Below are 15,201 nucleotides of genomic sequence, written 5' to 3' on the forward strand. Positions count from 1 at the left end.
GAGAATACTATTGGAAAAGGCAGAACTAGCTGCCAAAGGTACATGTATAATTCTGAAGGATGCTGAAATGTACTTTGGCCACATGATTTGTGTGTGTGGGCACTACTGTATAATAGTGCAACGGGACTACATGGATGAATAGATAAGAGTTGATATGACAAGTTGTTTCTGAAGCATCAGACACTGTTCTTTGTTTCCTCTAGCCCTTTTTAATCCTTACAGAGAGCACAGCTTTTCCTTGTTGCTGCACTTTTATAAAAACATACATAAATGTTTTCCAGTTTCTTTCATGGACATCTTATGCATAATCTGCCCCAGCAGAAAAAGCTAGATATGCACTATTCCTGTGCTGCTCTGTTAATGTGACGCATGTAGTAGTTCAAAGTGGAAATGCGATACTGTATCTGTCCTTTGCAGGAGTAAGAACCTGCAACTAAGCAATATATAGTACAGCTGCTGAACTGCAGAATAGGTCAATGATAAGCTGAAAGTACAGACAGTCTGAGAACTTTTTTTTACAAAGTCCCTTCCTTACAAAGTGCATAATTTGGAAAACTGAATAGGATACAACCGTTGCTTCTGGTGAGATTGACAGCTGAGATGGGCTGTCCTCAGTGGTCTCCGAGTGTAGCTATGCCATTGCTCTTTTTGTTTTCCAGTGTTTGAGGTAAAAAGACAGGTTTTTTGGACCATAAATAATGAGTTTTGAAAGACCTGTTCTTCAAAGAACTGCAGCATATATGTATTAAATAGAAAATTTAACAATTTTCAAAGCATTCTACTTTCAGTTACCAGAACTGATAACGTTAGTATTAAGATGCTGGTGCTATCATGTCAATATTGCTGGTGAAGTGACATGTTTTATAAATGAGTATTTTCTTTTCGGGAGGATGTACTTAATGACCGTCTCTTTTACATATATAACGAATTGTGTGAATTTGCATATCTTGTCAGGAGCTAGGCTTTCTATACATTTGTGGTCTGAACAGTCATGGAGTCTGACAACATGTTATAAGGCAAGGCTTCATTGAGACAGTGGAAAGATGAGCAATGAGGGGCCCATACAGTGACTCACCCAATCCCCAATAGCAAACACAGGATCATAAGCAGTGCCATGGGTCTGGTGGATTGCCAGGAGGCCAACTTGGTGTCAGGATTATCTGGCCACGACAGTCAATTGTGCAAATGTCTTTTGAATGCAGATAAGAGTCCCACTGCCCCTTGGCTCCACCAGTGGTAGTGGGATGTGAGAGAATCCTACCTTACAGGAATAATGTGGGCAGCCTACTGCCTACGCTGCCCCTGTTAGCCAGGGGCAGGGTGTTGGCTATCTGTCTATGCAGCCGATACTGGTCAAGGGGCAGGGTGGCAAGAGCTAGACTATGTATACATTAAGAAAATGAGTACAAGTTCGCTTTTCCTTGACCATACTTAAGCTAAAAATAACAAGAAACAGTCCATAACAGAAGTTAGTACAGAGGTACAACCAGGTAAATTGTTTGTTAGAAACAAGAGATTTTTCAGGTTGCTTTTCCATACTTGTAAATGTTTTCTTTTTTTCTCTCTAGGTTACAAGTACAGCACTACTTTCATTCCTGCTGACACATAGGTCAGTCCTTGCTGCATCCTAATATGTGCAGCTGTCTTCCAGGGATTGAAAGTCTAGCTTAGATCATTCTCTTCAATTTTCCATCTGGAAGAATGTGGCGATGTGGTTTTTTTGGACCAACTGAAGGCACGAGCTTTCTTAGGCACTGTTATAACAATGGGCCAAGTGAAGGATTCCTTCCTTAAAAAAACCTGACTTTTGGCTGGCAACAGATGCATTTGGAATGAAAATAGAAGATATATAAGGAGACTCTCAACCTTAAGTAGTCTTGTGTGGACTGAGGTTGCAGCTCAAGGTGGAGATATATAACAGAGTTAAAAACACCTACATTTTAATATGTGTCTATGAGAGGCCTGCTGCTCTTCCATTCAGCCAGCGTTAGAGAAAACTCAGACCTTCCTGGTGGGTCAGCGCTCTTCTGTCATGGCTCTTCCTAGAGAGCACCATTTGAAGGGCAGCAAGCCTGCTGCCAGACATTTGTGAATCTACCTGTCCCAGAGATATTTTGATCTGCAATATTCCTCAGCCCTTTCCTTACCAAATCTCTTAAGTTCATCCTCCTTCCAGTATCTGTTATGTCAGCTACGTAGTATCTGAAAGCAGCTGGAGAACAACCTTTAGAGAGAGCAGATCAGACAGAGGATGCAGTAGTCAGCCAGTCTTTTTCAAAGGCTGGAGGGAAGATAAGGAGCCATAAAAAATATCCAGATAAAGCAATAGAGCAAGGAAAATGTTAATAAAAAAGGAAAAGACAGCAAATCATAAAACCATGCTGAAGTATCTTTCTCTGTTAAATTAATTGCTACTCTTGCATCTTCCAGTTAAAAGGTTGCAACCATTCTAGCTCTATGTTACTCACTGATTGATAGTCAACTGTGTTGCTCCAATTTGCATCTATTTCTCCACATACTTGGTAATTTAAGTGGAAAAAAATCCAAACCATTTTCTGTTACAGTTTCAGTGCAGAAATGTGAGTTTTAAATGTGCTTTCAGTGATCTGAGAAACTTGTTACACCATACTTGTCTTAATTAGTCACTTTTACTGACTATACTTAGTCAAAATACATGCTGTGTAGAGAAAACACTTTAAAAATCAATACTTCTCTTTTTCTAGTCTTTCATCAACCCACCAACACGCATTAAATGTTATAGACCATTTCACGTTATTGTAAGGTCAAGCAGTACATAATTGGAAAAGGTGCCTGAAACTAATGACATAAAGGACTGTTAAATAACTGAATTGTTTAAAAAACTTTCAGCCAACTTGTTTTTGATTGCAATCCTGATGATTTTTGAGGTGCAGATGTGTTCTGATGTTAAATTAATAACTTTTCAAAGAAGCAGTAAAATAGCACACAGTATTTTTACTTTTTTTTTTTTTTTTAATCAAGAAAGAATTTCAGAGAATCTAATACAGCCCAGGCAACTGGAATGAATAATCTTATTTCTTGATGGGAACATAACAACTGTTTTTCTCAGCCTCCTGAGGTGTTATCTTCACATGGATATTTCAGGTTGATAAGCCAGACAACAAATATGCTGTATAGTAGCTACACTGTTGTGGGCTGTGTTCATTTATTTGAACTCTGGAAGTCTAAGAGTTTGTTGTCTGAGCCTAGCGAGTAACCTTAGTCTCTTCATGTATTCAAAAGCAAAAAAATTGGCATCTCCAAAAGGTGCTACATCTCACCTGCTTTTATAGACCTACCTTAGGATGAAATGGAGCTTCAACTAGCTTGAATACTCCCCAAAAACTTTACAGATGATCTGTAGCAGGTGTTTGGCACAGAAGCACTTTTAATATTCATTGTGGGAGGCCTGCACCAGGCTAGTATGGAGTAGCTAATGTACTGTTCCTGAATCCACTGTGTGGTGGCTTCCCTAACTCCAAGTTAAGAAGTTAATTCACCACCGAACTCTTGTTAAAATGACATTTAGGATTAAGTTAAAAGGCATTGAAGGTAAGCAACTTGCCATTACCCCTGAAGAATACTTGCAAAGAAAGATGTGCACAATTTTAGGACGTATCAAAAATTTGAAAAATAGCAATCTCACAGTGATTATTTATCAAACCACATTTATTTCTTCTGAAATTGAAAGTGAAGAATATCTTTCTGTATTCATTTCACCCTCACCAGATTGAAAATAATCAGGTGTTAATTTGGATGTGGGAAATGTTTCCAGTTCTGTTTCTGAAAGTATTATTAAAACTTGATGGGAGCTAATGGCAAGCACAGGCAGCAAGTATTAATAACCCTGGAGACCTAGCATAATCAAGTCATAATAGCTACTTCCAAAGGGATGTTTTTGTCTTGTCTGCAGGGTTCAATTTTCTATCATAGGCAGGAGGAGAGAGGAGGCATCATGAGCAACAGAAGGAGAGATCAGCCTCCCAGGCATGACAGTTGTGTCTGCTCCTACCTTCAAGTGTTGCTCCTTCCCCGTTTCTGGTGACACGTGTCAGATGAATTGATGACAAGTACTAGGTCTGCAGTAACAAGGAAACACAATTTTTTTTAAAGATCTCCGTTTACTCTAATGCACTGTGCGCTCAGTGTGACCCTGGCATGGAGTTGAGCAAAGATAATCATGCAAGGGATAAATTCACATTGCAGATAGCAACGTTAATGGATTTAGTAATCTTGGCCAGTAGCCTGAAAATCCTAACTGGTAAAAAAAAGCATTTCAAGTGCTAGATCTTTTTTCGTGTATACGTACAAAAGCAGTCAGACATTTGCAACTTGCTAAGTTGCCCTGAGGGTTTGGACCACCTATTGAGAAATCCATCACTTTTGCAAGTGTATGAGAGTAGGAACAAGAAATTGCTCTATCAGGCTGGATCCAAGAAACTTCTTATCATTTAGAAGGATGAATATTCTTGATGCTTCCTGAGGCTTATGTTCATATTTACACGAGGACTTGCTATCTCCTGTACAGGAGAGATATGAATTACAGGGTACCCCCTGAGACCACATATGAGAATGTTACTATAGAACACAGATGAAAAAACCATCTTGTATTTTACTTAGATGGAATGTTTTTACATACTTCACATTGTGAACCTACGTAACTTAGAATACTGGTGAAGACTTGGCCTTAGTGGTACCTGTAAGAATATAGGCCATCCCTCATCCTCTGGATTATCTGTATTTCTGTTTCTAACAGTTTCAGAGCCCTGGTGGATTGTTGTAATGCCACTTGCAAAACCATGATCTTGAAATCAAATTTCAGGAATAAAGTAATTTGATTTGTCTAGTTTCATCTAGTTTCAAAATATGATTTAAGGGTGGCGCCCCCCCCCCCCCCCCCCCTTTTTTTTTTTTTTAAGAAAAATGCTGTTTCAGAATGTCCATTTCCAGAGGTGGGAGGTAAGCAGCTCCATTCACGTGATACGTTAACCTTTTTCTAAGAATAATTCCCTTGAGAGAGGGGAGGAGGTCCCTTAAAAGGGACAGGAAGCAAGGATGTTAATTTGGCAGAGTAGTACCTTATGTAGATTAATCCTGAGTTAACAGTGTCCAGAACACACCTGTTGGCTATTGCAATCTGTTGTGATACCTGACAGGTTGGGAGCTGGACTCATGCTTCCTAAACCCTTTCTCAGGTGAGACAAGGAGACAATCCATGCCAAAAATCAGTCTGATAATAGTATTGCCAGTTTCTCTCATATGTGAGGCACCTTCAGGTGTCTCAAAGAAGTCTGGGTAAACTGAGGGTGTAAAGAAAAGCTGTAAAACTAGTATGACATTCTCCTTTTAACAGCAGACTGAAAAACTCGTAAGAATGGAAGCTCCTTGCTTCCTCTTTGTTCCCAGCTTCTGTTTTTCACTTTGTGGCTTGAAACACACCTGAGGATATTACCTTACTCCTCAGATAAAACTTAAAATTGAGGAGGTTTATTTTCAACAGGTTTTGGAGGTTCAGTGCTGCATGTTGGAAGATTTTTTTTTAAGTAACCAAACTGACATATGTATCTTCAATCAAGATTCAAAGAACTGAAAAAATCATGCATTTCAACCCATTATGGAGTGCTGAACAATCTGATATCTGAACTGTAATATTTTGCTCTAGAAAAGACAAAATCTATCAGTATCAATGATCAAATTAAAAAAAAAACAAAAGAATAGGTGGTCATATTCTGTGGCAATGTGTTTCCTTGAAGCTGTTTAGGATGGATGGTGTGGAGGGAAAGGAAAGTGGCTTGGAATAAGATATCCCCCATTCATGAAGTTGTGCCACTTTGCCCAGCAGTCTCCCACTACCTGTTCCACCCCCCCACCCCCACCCCCCCCCAGCTCCCCAACAAACTACAGATATGAAGTAATCTCATTGGTATTAATTGTTGATGCTTTTGTAACTTTCTACCTGGCAAATGCTTCATTATCAGCTCAGTAGCACTGTGAATCAGCAGGATGCCAGTCATTACTGTGTAGTGTGAAGGGGGAACTGCTGTTTGACTGAAATCTCATAGAATCCTATTAACATGGAGGCTGCTCTGCTGTGTTCAAGTGAAAGTCGCTGATCAGTGATATCCAGTGCTTTTACCAGAAATTTATGTTTTCCTTTCAGTGCCATCTGAGACATCTGGAAACATACTAGATTGTGCTAAACAACATTTACCATGGGCAGAAGAAGGAGTTGAGTTCTATATCTTTTTGGGGATTGCAATGAATATGTTTGTACAAGTCCCAACTGCACTATGCTGTCTTTTCCCTTCTTTCACATTATTCTCCTTTATTATTGCTTTTATTATCATTTTAACTTACTATTTAGATCAAATATTCTTATACCTTAAAATTCTCTCATACAGAATATATATTTATTTGCATAATTTCATTGTAGATATCTGTGAGCTACTGCTTCAGTAGGTATCATTCTTATGCTTGTATCTAGCATATGCATTGCATAGTACATGATGTGGCCACTCTTTCCCACCAGACTCTCAGAAATTATAGGGAAGCACAACATGTCTCATTTGCTCATCAGACAGAGCATTCCGTTCAGGTATTTGGCAAGGAAGGGAGTATATCAAGCCCACGTTTCCACTGGGATGTGTAACTGGTTCTGGTGGTGCCCCATGGTGGAATATCTGAAAAGCATTCCTTAAGCAGAGAATACCAAGAACCCCATGTGTGACCTGAGCCTGCATACTCAACAATGTCTGCCATTGGCAACAAATAGAACCTTTTACTTACAGTTTTGATCTAAGTGGTCTCAGTCTACTCCCTGCTAAAACATCCTTAATTTTTGCAGATCAGAGCAGATCCTCCTGGAAACTCTGCTGAGGCACATAGAAAACAAGGAGGTGATTGGTGACAGCCAGCATGGCTTCACCAAGGGCAAGTCACGCCTGACAAATTTGGTGGCCTTCTACGAAGGGGTTAGAGTGGCAGTGGACAAGGGAAGATCAACTGATGTCATCTACTGGATTTGTGCAAAGCATTTGACACTGTCCCACACGATATCCTGGTCTCTAAATTGAAGAGACATGGATTCAGCAAATGGACCACTTGGTGGATAAAGAACTGGCTGGATGGTCGCACTCAAAGAGTTGTGGTCAATGGCTTGATGTTCAAGTGGAAAGCAGTGACGAGTGGCATTCCTCAGGGGTCGGTACTGGGACCTGTACCAGTACCTGTACCGCCATCATCTTTGTTGGTGACATGGACAGTGGGGTTGAGTGCACCCTCAGCACGTTTGCTGATGATACCAAGCTGTTCAGCAAAGTAGACACACTGGAGGGGAGGGATGCCATCCAGAGGGACCTGGGCAGGCTGGAGAGGTGAGCCCAAGCCAACCTCATGCAGTTCAACAAGGCCAAGTGCAAGGTCCTACATCCAGGTCAGAACAATCCCAAGCGCAAATACAGGCTCGGCGGGGAATGGCTGGAGAGCAGCCCTGAGGAGAAGGACCTGAGGGTGCTGATTGATGAGAAGCTCAACATGAGCCAGCAATGTGCGATCGTAGCCCAGAAGGCCAACCGTATCCTGGGCTGCATCAAAATAAGTGTGGCCAGCAGGTCAGAGGAGGTGATTCTGCCCCTCTACTCCACTCTGGTGAGACCCCACCTGGAGTACTGCATCCAGCTCTGGAGCCCCCAACATAAGGAGGACATGGACCTGCTGGAGCGTGTCCAGAGGATAGCCATGAGGATGATCTGAGGGCTGGAGCACCTCTCCTATGAGGAAAGGCTGAAAGAGTTGGGGCTGTTCAGCCTGGAGAAGAGAAGGCTCCATGGAGATCTTATTGCGGCCTTCCAGTAGCTAAAGGGGGCCTACAGGAGATCTGGGGAAAGACTTTTTACAAGGGCATGTAGCGATAAGACGAGGGGGAATGGCTTTAAACTGGAAGAGGGCAGGTTCAGGTTAAACGTTAGGAAGAAGTTTTTCACTTGGAGTGTGGTTAAGGCACTGGAACAGGTTTCCCAGAGAGGTTGTTGAGGCCCCATCCCTGGAAGTGTTCAAGGTCAGGCTGGATGTGGCCTTGGGCAACCTGGTCTAGTGGGAGGTGTCCCTGCCTATGGCAGGGGGTTTGGAACTCGATGAACTTCAAGGTCCTTTCCAATCTAAACCATTCTATGATTCTATGATTTTGTAATTTCTGCTGCAATGTGCACAAAATAAGAAAATAATATTGCTGAGATACTGAACGTAATGCCCAGTCACCCTCTTGGTTAGGTATCTGGAGTTGTCTCTCTGACCTTATTGCAGAAAATAACAAAATCACTTTGAAGCACCTATTTCCTCCTTCCCTTTTCAATGTCTCCAGAAGAGGCATTAGTTCTTTTAGTTGTGTGGTTTATCTTTATAAGGCTGCTATGCCAATGCATCCTTCTCTAACATCTGGGACTCTTGAGAGTAATGTGAGGCTTGAATGACAAGTGGCTGAATGGTGCTGTGCTTGTAGAGGCTGTAAAAGCAGGTGTTACCAGTGCAACCTGTCCAGTAGTTGCCTTTTGTTCCCATGCTGTCCCAGCTGTCCCATGTTGTACTCCCTGCTAGCTAGCAGAGGGAGTACAGGAGCTGTCTGTGATTCCTCAGCCTCTGGACTGTGCAGTGACCATCTGCCACTCTTTGGAATGGCTGAGTGTTGGTAGAGGTTTATTGTAGATATCTGTGAGCTACTGCTTCAGTAGGTATCATTCTTATGCTTGTATCTAGCATATGCATTGCATAGTACATGATGTGGCCACTCTTTCCCACCAGACTCTCAGAAATTATAGGGAAGCACAACATGTCTCGTTTGCCTATCAAACAGAGCATTCCGTTCAGGTATTTGGACTAGATGACATTTGCCCATCAGACAGAGCATTCCGTTCAGGGAGTTGGACTAGATGATCTCTAGAGGTCCCTTCCAACTCTGAAAATTCAGTGAAATTCTGTGATTCTGTGATTTCCCCGTCTTGTCTGTGAAGGCATGGTTGGCCCAGAGTAGGCTTTCTATATGCTTACAGTAGGGTGGGCTGTTTGTGTTGCTCCATGGCCAAGTGCAGAGTCCCTGGTGGGTGTGTGCATGTGTGTGCCTGTAGGAGTGTGAGAGGAAGGAGGAAGGTGCTGCTTGTGCTGGGTGTTGTGTGCACTGTAAATGCATGTGTCAATATAGAAATCTCTCACTAATGCTCCTGCCACTGAGTACATCTGGGAAGCAAGTAAACTTCTCCAAGAGCATTCTCCAAGGTGATAAGGCGGCCAATTGGCAGCACTGCCAAGCATCTTCCCCTGACGTAGCAAGCCACCTCTGGCTGCAATTATAAATTCTGGTTTGTCAAGGTACTTGCAGATAAATGAGTCAATAAGCCTCTAGTTGACTCCTGGTTACATAGTTGAAGGTGTTCTTGCTATTCTTGGTGGCAGATAAAGAGTCTTCTGGTAGTGTCCTTTCTCCTTGTGCTGTGCTACTGTCCTGTCTCTTTGCAGTGTGGAGGAAGATAGGTAACTCTGGAGGTGTGTTATGACAGGTCTTCCGAAGTGCTCACTGCCTGCACTGCTCACTGATTTCCACCGATACCTTCCCTGCCACTCCTCCTCATTGTGTATGCTCTGTGTGCAGTTCTGTACAGCGGAAAGCTGTTCCTTCTGCACTAAAATGTAGTTTGGCCTTTTGTGAACAGACAGCTGGAACAAGCAACTTACAATATAGGGCATAGTTGTATACTCTCAATTGGCCAGATATATAACAGACTCAGCCCTTACCAAACTGCCTTATACATCTTTTTTTCCTTTCCACCTACAGTGACCACTGTTATTTCATCACTGATTCTGCATTTCTATGACATGCTCTCTCAACAGAACTTAGCAGCAGTACAGTTTCAACTGTATGGGTGACAGAGGTCTGTTGACATCTTAAAAATGGAGTAGAGATGCCTCCACTTGCCTGGCAGCATACTGGAGTATGACCTTTAAAAGTCTAATGGTGTGGTTTGAGTGTTTGGTTTTTTTGTTGTTTGTTTGTTTGGTTTTTTTTGTAGGCTGTGTTTAGTAAACATCGCCTAGAAGTGGTCTGTGGAAAGTTTCTACCTAGGGGCTTGAAGACAGCAGAAATTGAGAAAGCATTGAGAAGATGCAGAAGAAATAGAGACCTCAGGGTAAAGTAGGAAGCTAAATAGAGATAGTTGTATAGTTGAGGAGACCATTAAATACAATGGTGCCATTGCTGGTAACAGAATGTAGGCTTTGTATTGACTCTGGAAGGCTTCTGGACTATGACTTACCAAGTTTATTTTGTCTGGACTCTTCTGCCCTATCAAGAGTTTTATTTTAGCTTGTGTAGCTAAAACAACAGTAGTTCACCAACCAGCTAACTATTATGTAACTTGTTTACCTTTAGCTAGCATTATGCACTTCTGTAGTGGTAGAATAATTTTGGTGTCTTTCTGCAAATAACAGGTAGCAATACCAAGCAGTTCTTCAATGTACAGTGAACTGTCTATGACCCCAGAATAATAATGTAGTGAATTGGAGTACAAGTGAAGGATGATAGCAGAGGCCCTGAAAGTACAAGAACAGGAGGATACCAGAGGCTATAAACAAATCACCGGTGGTCAGTTATTGGTTGTTAAAGTACTGCAACCTTGAGAGTTCAGTAAAACCATTTTTAAAGATAACAGAACAAAACCCGAATACCCAGTGTATGTAAAACACACTGTATGTAGTACATTTAGAAAAGATCTTGAATTATGGACCATGAAAAAAAGAGCTAGGTGTAGTGAATGTTAACATAAAGAAGTAACAGTCAAAGAGACTCTAAAGTGAGGAGAAAAGAAGCCTCAGCATAAATATCAATATCCTCCTCTGCTGATTCTCCTTCTCTTCTTCATAAGAAGGACTGTTGCAGTAACTGGTTAGTATAACAACAGAGATAATAGGAGTGTGTGTGTCTGTATGTGTGTGTGGCAATTTTAACTGCATAATTTTAAGAATTTTTCAGTGGAATTTTCTTTTGTGTTCTTCCTTGCTTTTTCTATAATGGTTATATGTGAGCTAATAATAATTATTTTATTAGAATGTTAAAGTTATAAATAGACTAACAATAAATTATTGGTTTCACATAAAAAATTACATGTGGTGTAGTGTAATAGGGCACAGGTTAGAATCACTTCTAACTGTGTCCAGAAAAGTGGTCCTACATGTCATTGCTCCTGAGTATTACTGATGTTAGAGATGAGGAGGCAGAATGATTTGGGCAGTCGGAGTGACAAGGACAGGCTGGGTAGGGGGACAGGAAAATGTCACAGTAACAAGTATATCTGCTGTTAGAAGTAGGAAGAATAAGTGTTTTAAAATATGTAGTAAAGCAATGTAAGCATTATAGCAAGAAATGAAGCTCCATCTAGTGCTATATATCCCAAGCTATTTTATGATCTATTCTATTATCTATGCCCGATTATCTATCTCCAGTTAGTGTTACTAGACAGAGGTGGACCAATTGTCAGTTTTATTGGCAGAAATGGTCAATGATATTTCTAATCTATGGTTGGAAAATGACTGGCTTGATTTATTTGGAACATAATGATAAAAGACATCCTATTCCAATAATAACTCAGAAATATGTGAAAGAACCTCTTCTAAAATTAAACTTTTAAAAATCATCTGGCCAAGGTAATTTGCATACAGGAGTTTTAAAAGAGCAGATTGACTATTTCTTCCAATATATCTGGAAATTGTTATGAAATTCAAGAGATCTAGAAGAAAACTAGAATGCCAATATTTAAAAAAGGTTGAACAAGAGGACCTACAATTTTGTTCCCTGATACTGATCAGGGGCAAAATGAGGTCCTACCTGATGTGAGATGTTAAAGTACTTAATGAAGTTAATGCTAATCAACATGTGTCGAGTTGGTGGCGGGTGCACCACCAGAGAGGTGGTAGATATACCATCCTTGGAAACATTCCAGGTCAGGTTGGACAGGGCTCTGAGAAACCTGATTTAGTTGAAGATGTCCCTGCTTATTGCAGGGTGGTTGGACTAGATGACCTTTAAGGCCCTTTCCAACCTAAACTAATCTGTGATTCTATTCTATGATTCTATGATGCTATGATTCTATGATTGCTAAATAGCTATGCAGATTCATACTGCTGAGCAGTCTCAGGGCTGGAGGTCATTGTTCAGCTCTGCTGTTCCTATCCCAGCTACTGCTACAATGACACAGAAAGGACAATGCACCAGGATAAGGTTAAACAGTCTTCCATGTACATAGTACCTTGCAGTAGCAAAAAAGTGGAGACTTGCCCCTTAGAAATTTTTCTGAAAGTCCATATTCTGCCAATAGTTGTCTTTCACCATGTGAAAGTTAAACATCTTTTTTTTGTAACCTTCTGTCTGAACTGCTTGATGCTCCTCATTAAGCTAAGTAATTGTGGTCAGTCAGCACGGCATGATAGATGCACTGGTATGAGCCCTTGTGTTGAAATCACACACTCCTATTATGAATTCAGAAATGCTTCTCTAGTACTTCTCTGGCCAAGTTGTATTTCATGAGGAGCTTTTCTCACATGGGTTGCTATTTCTGCTTTAAATGAGATTGTAAGATTGTGTGGCTGGCCACATGCTTAGCATGTAGTGTTCATAAAAGATAATAAGACAAGGACTCAACTGGTAAAAACAAGCTATTTTAATAAAGAGTTTACAGCCAACACTGACTTCTGGAGCAATATATTACATTTGGGTCTTGCTTTTTTTTCTCTGACTTAGGATGCGTTAGAAAGTTTGATGAGTGAATGCAAGGGGTGCCCTTCGAAGAGGATCAACCTTACCATGCAGTAGCATGTTTAATAGAAATTGATGATCTGATTCTGGAGCAAGACCTGGATGTCTTAATACATGTAGGAAGTTTCTGAACTAGATAATGGCCCAAGCCTACATAATTGGCTGGTGGGTATAAAATGGTATGTTTAAGGCCATTCCTTCTTTTGTAACTGCACTAACTATCGAAGATAAGCTTTTCTATTGTGTGTGGGTGAAGAGATCAGAATAATTGTTTAATATGTCTTCTAATAAATTGTGTGCTTGAATCCAGTTCTGTCATTGTCAGCTCTAGTTGTCGGGCTGAACATTCAGGATACAATATCCACTGATACCCTATTGTAAGCATCTTGTTCAGCATCAGTCAAAGTAGGTTTTGAGACATAGCTGACAAGGAGTCTAGGAGTGCCTTTCTATTCTATCTAGAGCCTCCTTTGATCTGCTTGGCTTCCTGGAAATCATAGTCTGATATCCAGACTGATGTCTGATATAGATGGGAAGATGCATGATATTTGTTACTGCATCAGAGAAAGTTAACATCTGCCATGAATAAATCCAGACCATTTGTTGTTTTGTTGCTACTGCTGCTTTTTTCTCCTGTTGGCGTTATTGGAGATAGCCAATTATAGTGTCAACAGTTTTAGTGTAACTTCTGTCATCTACTGACTGTTGCATGATAGCAGCTTGTTGCTGAAAAGAACGTTGCAGTGTCTCCTTTATGATCAGATTGATAGTGGGAAGGCTGTCACCCTTTTTTGTCTTCCTGTGCTCTTCACTTATCATGCTAACAGTTTGGTGGCATCATGAAATTATATGAGCTACATCTTATACCAGAAGCTGCTATGTGGTGCACTAATTTGCTCTCAGGGGAAATTGTTCAAGACATATATTCCCGGTGGCATTTTCATGGTCACTGTATTCCAGCGCACAGTCATCATGATTTAGATGTCAGTTATAGTCCTTCTTTCAAGGTGCATGATGTTGCATTCAGCTGTATAAAATGCATTGTCCAAGCATTCTTGATTGCACTGCATTGCTGAACTGTCCACGTCATTATTTACCTCTCTAGCAATTTCTGTGTAATCAGCCAATTTTTCTAGCAATGATTTTATATTTTAGTCAGATTACTGATTAAAATATTAAACAGGACTGATCCAAGAAGAGATACCTGTGAGGTGTTCGGTAAAGGGCAATAACCCATTCAGTGACAGAATAAACAGAAATTCATATTTATGTGTATTTCAAGATCTTTTTGAACAGCTTTAATCTTTTAAATATTAGCCACGTTCACTCTATAGTATTAAAAACATAGAGTCAGAATGGTCCAATGGGCAGGGACACCTACCATTCGACCAGGTTGCTCAAAGCCTCATCCAACCTGGCCTTGAACACTTCCAGGGAGGCAGCATCCACAACTTCTCTGGGCAACCTGTTCCAGTGTCTCACCACCCTCAGAGTAAAGAATTTCTTCCTCATATCTAATCTAAACCTACTCTTTTTCAGTTTAAAACTGTTACCTCTCATCCTATCACTACACTCCTTGATAAAGAGTCCCTCCCCATCTTTCGTTTATGCCCCCTTTCGGGGGGGGGAAGACTGGAAGACTGCCATAAGGTCTTCCTGGAGTCTTCTCTTCTTCAGGCTAAACAACCCCAACTGTCTCAGCCTGTCTTCACAGAGGAGGTGCTCCAACCCTCTGGTCATCTTCATGGCCCTCCTCTGGACCCACTTGAGCTGGTCCATGTCTTCCTTATGTTGGGGGCTTCAGAGCTGAACACAGTACTCCAGATGGGGTCTTATGAGAACGGTGTAGAGGGGGAGAATCAGATTAATTGGCGCCCAACGTGGGGCACGAACAGTCCAAATAGTTTGAATTCCAGCTTGCTCAGAGATTAGAACAGACAGCTTGCATTATGTCATTCTTAGATGAAATCGTGTATCATGCCTTAAAACAGCTTTGTTGGACCTTAATGCAGTCAACTTGGTTTAACCTGCCAAATGTGTTGCAAATTTCATTTATTCTTTGTCTTTTTATGCGAAGGTTTAAAGGTGCTGTCTTGGTGTGGTTCACAATTCAGATGTATAACACGATGAGTTGGGTAACGGCTCTACCTGTATATCTCGGGCATCAGGTGATGGATTCTGTTATTAATTATACTTTCGGTTCTACCTGGGGAATGTTTACTTCGCCCTTTGATACTTATGCTAATGTGACACCATCAGAGCTGGGGCATGGAAACCTTCTGGGCTCTGAGGATAAGGACTGGTACCTTGTTAAGATCGTGATTTTGTTGTTGATGCTCCTGAATGTGGTGCAGGGGTGGTTTATTGTGAAACATCTGTGCAGGGGT

This window comes from Vanellus vanellus (genome assembly GCF_965231255.1).
Source record: "Vanellus vanellus genome assembly, chromosome: 3".
Taxonomy (NCBI): Eukaryota; Metazoa; Chordata; class Aves; order Charadriiformes; family Charadriidae; genus Vanellus; species Vanellus vanellus.